Raw genomic sequence first — 6,000 nt, forward strand, 5'->3', positions numbered from 1 at the left:
AGTGCCATTGAGACGACACCAGATAAATCTGCAGTTATCTTGAGTTCCAAGATATACTGCAGTGCAACATCTCATCAGAAATTACCATCTGCATTCTGAGGGTTGCTAAACGGTATGACTATGTAATTTAGAAAAATTTGATTTTGGACCAAAAACTTATGGCAGGCTCACATTTCTGTTGTTTTGGATGCAAAGAGAATTTATGGTCCTCCTGGCATGGGAGGAATCCAATTGTGCGGCGGGGCCCAGTGAGGGGCGGAGTGGCAAGTGCCCTGTCCCCTGCAGCATGTGACTTGGAGGCTGGAGCTGGTACTGCAGGCTTCCCTCTCTTGGTGGGGGGGGGAGGGCTGTTCGGCGTGGGAGAGGCAGCAGCAGGGGACACGAGGCTGTGCACCAGGAGCGAGGTGGGGTGCACAGGCCTCAGCAGTTTGACGGACAGCATTTCGCTGGTCCTGCCCACGGGGAAGAGGAGGAGGAGGAGGAGTCGTTTTCGGCGCGCAGCGCATCCAGCGTGGAGGATGCTGGGATGCCTGGGACGAGCGGGAGAGGGACGTCTGGAGTGGTCGTTCCAGCGACATCAGGGTCACTCAGTCAGGATTCCGGACTTCCAGCTGCGGGGTTCACAGTGCCCCAGCAGCCAGGTGAGGCGGCATTGGGAGCATTTCTTGCGCTGGCGCAGGGTTCGGGGCTGAGTGGTTTTGGCGGGGGGGGGGGCAAAAGGGAGGTTATTGTGTGATTTGGCTGGAGTGGAGTCTGGAGTGGTGTGTCAGGGGGGGCTCCTCTGCAGGCGTGGTGGATCGTACCTGTTGGGGGCGGGGGGACAGGGGGCTCGGGCGTCGCGGCGGCCTCTGTATCGGTGCAGACGCAGGCGGGCGGTGAGGACGACAGGCCGCGGGTGGATGATGCGGCCAGGGGGAGGTATATGTGTGTTTTGAGGGCCCTCTGGGTGTGCATTTGAAGCAGGAGGTCAGGGATAGGATATGGCATGGGGAATACGTGGATATTTTTTCGCTTCTTCCCTTGGAGCGTTTTAATCTCGACTTGGGGAAGCGGGATGGGTCAAAGAGGGAGGAGGAGAAGAAGCGGCGTTATAGACTAATACCGCGCACGTTTGCGAACTGGCTACAGGCGTTAGCCATCTTAGCTAGCGTGATTGGGGAGAAGGTGTCGGACAGCGCTTTTCTGTTATTTAGATGCGATAGGGGAGGCGTATAGGATTTATGGGGGTTCTGGGTGGTTGAGATATGACGAACAGTTTCGGCAGAGGAAAGCGGTCCATTGGAGTATGCGGTGGGACCATAAGGATATCGGGTTGTGGATGAAGGTGACGGCGCCGGTACGGTCTGGGCAGCCCTTCGGGGGGAGCATGGGGGGTCAGGTCAGTCGGGATTTGCAACGGCAGCGGCCAAGGGATTGTGCTTTCTCTTTAATGAGGGGAGTTGCAAGTTTGGGCCCAAGTGTAAATTTAAGCAATAATGTTCTTCCTGCGGGGGAGGTCATGGGGCCAGCCGTTGTTTCAGGGGTGTTAAGCAGAGGGGGAGTGAGGCTGGTGCAAAAGGGTCAGACTCCAGTGCGGGTGGGCGTGATGGCGGGGTACCTAGATAGATACCCGGACAGGGGTGCGGCAGAATTTTTGCTGAAGGGGTTTACAGATGGTTTCAGTATTCAGTCTCGCCCGGTGGAGTAGGTGTTGGGGGTTAGGAAGAATCTGCGGTCGGCTTTGGAGCATAGGGAGGTGGTATCGGAGAAGCTCGCTAAGGAGGTGGCGTTGGGTAGGATGGATGGGCCTTTTGGCAGACTTGCCTTCGGAGGACTTGCAGGGTTCACCTTTGGGGGTGGTGCCCAAGAAGGAGCCGAACAAGTTTCGGCTCATTCATCACTTGTCTTTTCCAAAGGGGGCGTCGGTCAATGAAGGTATTGATCTTGAGCTTTGTTCAGAGGTCTATACCTCCTTTGATGCGGCGGTAGTTGGGTGCGAAAGTTCGGGCCGGGGGCCTTATTGGCAAAAACTGACATTGAGGCGGCGTTCCGGTTGTTGCCCGTTAACCCAGATAGTTTACACTTGTTAGGTTGTTTCTGGGACGGTGGGTATTTTGTGGATAGGTGTCTGCCAATGGGGTGCTCAGTGTCCTGTGCATACTTTGAAACATTCAGTTCATTCTTGGAATGGGTGGTAAAAGATGTGTCGGGGTGTGTGTCACTTATCCATTACCTTGACGCTTTTTTATGCTTGGGTCCGGCAGATTCGCGGGTTTGCTCATTGTTATTGTCCACGTTGCAGTCTGTTTTTGAGTTGTTTGGTGTGCCGTTGGCGGCAGGGAAGATGGTGGGGCCCACGACGGAGTTGAGTTTATTGCTCATCGTTATTGACACGGTTAGGATGGAGTGTCGGTTGCCGGAGGAGAAGGTCCAGGATTTGAGGTGGGCGGTTGGGAGTGCAATGAGGGTGCACAAGATTCGTTTGCGGGACTTGTAGTCATTGTTGGGTAAGTTAAATTTTGCCTGTCGGATTATGCTGATGGGGCGCATTTTTTGTAGGAGATTGGCGTCCGCTACTGGGGGGGTGGTTGCCCCGTATAATTTTATTCGTCTGGGGTGTGAATTGAAAGGGGATTTGGCGGTTTGGGAGATGTTTTTGAAGGACTTTAATGGTAGGGCATTGGTGTTGGGGGAGGTGGTGGATAGTTTTGATTTTGATTTGTATTTGGATGCTGCGGGGGGGTAGGTTTTTGGGTATTCTGTAATGGCCAGTGGTGTGCAGGACAGTGGCCCGAGCCTTGGGTGTTGAGGGGTTGGGTTCGCAATGTTGCGTTGCTTGAGTTGTTTCCTATTGTACTGGCGGTGGTGCTCTGGAGGGATAAGTTCCGTAATAGGAAGGTTCATTTTCACTGCGACAACCTGGGGGTGGTGCAGGCGATCAATGCTTTGACGGCGTCGTCTCCTCCTGTGGTTAAGTTATTGCAGCAGTTAGTGTTATGTTGTTTGGAAATTAACGCTTGGATTGTGGCTGTGCATGTGCCGGGGGTTGATAACGGGGTGGCTGACTCTCTTTCTCGTTTGCAGTGGGAACGTTTTCAGCAGCTCGCCCCGGAGGTGGAGGCGGTCGGGTTGGTTTGTCCGGAGTTTCTGTGGGAGCTCTTGGAGGTACAGTAGCGGGGTTGTTGAGGGAGTCTTTGAGCGCTGGCACTTGGGTGGCCTACGGTAAGGCTTGGAGTGATTGGGAGCGGTGGTGTGCTGAGTTGGGTGTGGGCGTCGATGAGGGTGAGGTTCCGTTGGTGTTGTTTTTAGGGAGTATGGCGGTCTATAGCGCAGGTGAATCGGGTTATGGCGGGTTTGGCCTTCGGGTTTAAACTTAGGGGCCTACCTGATGTTACGAAGACCTTTTTGGTGAGGCAGGTATTGAAGGGGTGTTGGAGGGGGAGGCGAGTGGCGGATCAGAGACGGACGGTTTCGTTCGCTTTATTGTTGCGGATTGGTGAGCAGGTGGGTGTGTTTTGTAGGTCAGTGGGTGAGGTACGGTTGTTTCGATTAGCTTTTTCGTTAGCGTTTTTGGGGGCTTTTCGGCTGGGTGAGTTGGTGTGTCCCAGTGTTAATAGAGCAGGGAGTTTGTGTGGGGGGGATGTTGATCTGTATAGTGATAGGGTGGTAGTGCGGATCCACGTTTCTAAGACGGATAGGGAAGGTAAAGGCTGTAGTGTGTCACTGTTCGAGGTGCCGGGGTGTGTGTTGTGTCCGGTTCGCTGCTTGGGGCAGTACCGGGAGGGCGTTAGTTTTGGGGACATGGGGCCCCTGCTGAGGCACGAGGACGGGTCGTTTGTCACGTTTTCAGTTTGTGGCAGTGTTTAAGAAATGTTTGGGGGTATTAGGGATGGACTCTAAGCATTTTATGGGTCATTCCTTCAGGTTTGGGGCGGCTACGGAGGCGGCAAGGTTAGGTTTGAGCGAGGAGGTGATCAAGAAGATAGGGAGATGGGAATCGTCACGTTTTAAATCTTATGTTCGGTTGGGTGGTTGGTGAGTTGGGGGGTTGTCACTAATTTTCTTTTGTTTGTGTTGCAGGTGCGGTTTTGGTGTGGATTCTAGGGCACTAATTTGTTTTCTGGGGAGCGCTTCGGGCAGATGTGCAACCGGAGGGGCGGCAGCTTGGGTTCAGTAGGGAGGAAGCGGTGCTGCAGTGGCTGGGGAGTAGGGGTATGTTATGGGGGAGCGTGTTGAGGGAAGTGCACCTATTTGCGAGGTTGGATCGAGCCCCCGATATTTTAGTGTTGCACGTCGGGGGTAACGATTTGGGGGTCAGGCCTTATCAGGAAATGATTAAGGATATTAAGTTTAATCTTTTGAGGTTGTGGTCTATGTATGGTGACGGTTTGGTCGGACATAGTAGCTCGGAAGACTTGGAGGGAGGCACGTTCGGTGGAGCGTATTAACAAGGCCAGAGTAAAGGTGAATAGGACTATTGGGAGGTTTATGGAGCGTAATGGGGCAATGGCGGTGCAGCATACGGACTTGGAAGCGGGGAGTGGAGGTTTTTGGAGAGCGGATGGTGTTCATCTGAATGCGGTGGGCATTGATCTGTGGGCTCTGGGCTGGCAGAGTGGAATCGAACGTTTGTGGAGGAACGCGCAGGCTTGAGGGTAGTTGTCATGTTGTTGGCGGTGGGAGATCATAGAAGCTGGTGGTATATGACGATATTTGAAATGGGAGGGCCTCAATGGTGGGGCTGGACTCTCATAGTTTCAGGTACTTGGTTGATTTGAGCGGCGTCCATCAGTTGATGTCTCCGAGCTGGTGTTTACGGCTGGAGACAAGATGGAATTGCCAGGTTGGCTTCTTGTGGATGGTAACATTTTGGGGCTTCTACGATCTCCCTCGTCAGGGGTTAATGTTAATTTTAATGTTATTGTTATTTATGGATGTATTTATTTTATTAATAAAACGGCTGCTGTGGCCGATTTAATCCAAGCAGAGTGTGTGGTGTCTTATTGGGATGGTATCTTGATGGGGGGATAAATGGTGGAGTTAGGAGGAGGCCCTGAGTAAGTAACCAATAACCTATTCATGGCTTTTATAACATTTTCACATATTTGTCAAATCGCATACTTACTCTTATAGTATGTATTCTGCCTCCAACTCTGTCTCTTGCCTCAAGCACCACAACACTCAGTCCCGAGTCCACAAGTAGCTTAGCAGCAGTAAGACCTAAAATGGTAAAGAGTAAAGTTTTTAAAACATAAGACACTGACTCACCTTTAGTAATACAACCTGAAAGTAAGACAGTGTATACTTAAGGCTACTTTCACACTAGTGTTATTTAGGGATGAGCGAACCCGAACTGTATAGTTCGGGTTTGTACCGAATTTTGGGGTGTCCGTGACACGGACCCGAACCCGAACATTTTCGTAAAAGTTCGGGTTCGGTGTTCGGCGCTTTTTGAAAGGCTGCAAAGCAGCCAATCAACAAGCGTCATACTATTTGCCCCAAGAGGCCATCACAGCCTTGCCTACTATTGGCATGGCTGTGATTGGCCAGTGCAGCATGTGACCCAGCCTCTATATAAGCTTGGGTCACGTAGCGCTGCACGTCACTCTGCTGATTCAAGCATAGGGAGAGGTTGCAGCTGCGACGTTAGGGCGAGATTAGGCAGATTAACTCCTCCAAAAGACTTCATTCTGTGATCGATCTGCAGCTGTGGATCATTGAAGTGCTAATATTGACTTGCTCACTTTTTTGAGGCTGCCCAGAGCGTTTTTAGATCACTTTTTTTCTGGGGTGATCGGCGGCCATTTTGTGACTTGTGGTGCGCCAGCACAAGCTATCACCAAGTGTATTTAACCATCAATAGTGTGGTTATTTTGTGCTATATCCTACATCAGCTGCAGGCTGAGCCTGTGTCACCGAAGTGCATTTAACCATCAACAGTCTGGTTATTTTTTGGCCATATACTACATCAGCTGCAGGCTGAGCCTGTGTCACCGAAGTGCATTTAACCATCAACAGTGT

The 6,000-nt window shown here is 51.9% G+C and overlaps 1 long non-coding RNA gene across 1 annotated transcript in view; it reads right to left on the reverse strand.

Moving 5' to 3' along the window:
• The window catches only part of LOC120994920, a 40,307-nt gene extending 35,140 nt beyond the window's left edge, over positions 1-5,167 (reverse strand). Inside the window, exon 1 of the long non-coding RNA XR_005777500.1 lies at positions 5,105-5,167. This is a non-coding gene — a long non-coding RNA (uncharacterized LOC120994920). The remainder of the gene's footprint in view (positions 1-5,104) is intronic.
• Between the last annotated feature and the right edge of the window lie 833 nt (positions 5,168-6,000).

Source organism: Bufo bufo, chromosome 3 (genome assembly GCF_905171765.1).
Source record: "Bufo bufo chromosome 3, aBufBuf1.1, whole genome shotgun sequence".
Lineage (NCBI taxonomy): Eukaryota > Metazoa > Chordata > Amphibia > Anura > Bufonidae > Bufo > Bufo bufo.